Here is a 1,426-nt window from a genome sequence, read left to right as displayed (position 1 = left end):
TGTAGATGAACAGATGCTCAGATATATTCATCAATTAACGCGGATTCCTCATTTTTCTGAACTGAATAAAACGTGCATTGAATTTAATGAAATGCAAACGTGAGACGTCATTTATGTTTGACCCATCAAAATGAATGCGGTCATTTATTTACAGAATCAAAGTTTAACATCAAACATTTACATTAATTTGGCAAATTATGAAAATAACAACATAAGCAATCAATCAGGAAAAATCATACGGCCATGATTTTTCCGTTGCTTCACCACAGACATTTATGAAAACTGTACAATTATGATCTTTTTCCCACACGGCGGTGGATGAGCACTTTACACAGACATTTCTAAATATCTGGAAGAATTTCTACTTGAGAGAGGAGTTTAAAGATGGGAAAGAAGTTTAGAGGGAGTAAGATGGTGTTTGAGGGAGAGTGTTAACAGAACGGCACTCTCCGGGCTTTCTTCAGCTTCTCCTTACAGTACACTTAGGTGGTGAAATCGACTCTTTTACCTGGAGATGTCTCAGGCGAGATTCCGTTTAACGCACCCTTTCAGCGTCTCAGTAGGATGCTGTGAATCGTCCGGAGTAATGGCGAGGCTCTGTCCGACACAAGCTCACCTCAGTGGAAAATGTTATAATCCCATGAACCTCGGAAGAGCTCTGTTGTCATGTCAGGATCTTCCCGGCCCCCAGAACTGGGCTTCTCCGCACAGAACTGAACAGAACTGAACTCAACCGAACCGAGTGGAACCCTCACAGAACTCCAGCAGAACCGAGTAGACCAGGAAGTACCGACGTTTTAAAGAGCTCTTTTTCCGGTTCATCTGGGAGTATTCCCATTGGCCAGAACCGACCAGACGGGGTGTGTTTTGTGACGTAAAAGGTTAGAAGACAGCAAGAATTGTTATGGGACAGATCAGAAATGTTCTCACAGACAGAGAGAGTTTTGTTTTGGCGAGTTTAGAAACAGGTGCCAAAAACCCCCCTGTTGACGTCTGAGAGGATATAAACAAGACAGTTGTTCCAACGCATGTCTGCTTCACTCCTGACCCTGGAAACGTACACTTGCTCATTCAAAGGCAGAAATCAGAAAATGCATAAAAATCTGTAACAGACCTCAACATGAATTCTAACTTTGCATGAGAATTAAAAATCATTACACAGTTAATAAAATTGATTAGTTCACTGCAACATCTAAAATGGTTTGAACTAAGACACTTTGATTATCAACATCTGTAAAATAGTAATGATAATAAAAAAGAGAGTGTTCTTTTCACTTGAATCTTCAAGAAAGAAAGTCTCAGGATGGGTGAACCTGTATCTCTGGATTCAAATCAATGAAATGACAGTTTCTGTCCCACAAGGTTCTTAAGGTCAAGGGTTTTGACCTTAGGCTTAGTCGTGACACCAGATTAAGTTCACTACAGT

This window comes from Nematolebias whitei, chromosome 1 (assembly GCF_014905685.2).
Source record: "Nematolebias whitei isolate Nwh7 chromosome 1, NemWhi1, whole genome shotgun sequence".
NCBI lineage: Eukaryota > Metazoa > Chordata > Actinopteri > Cyprinodontiformes > Rivulidae > Nematolebias > Nematolebias whitei.
Note: the sequence above shows the minus strand (reverse complement) of the source record.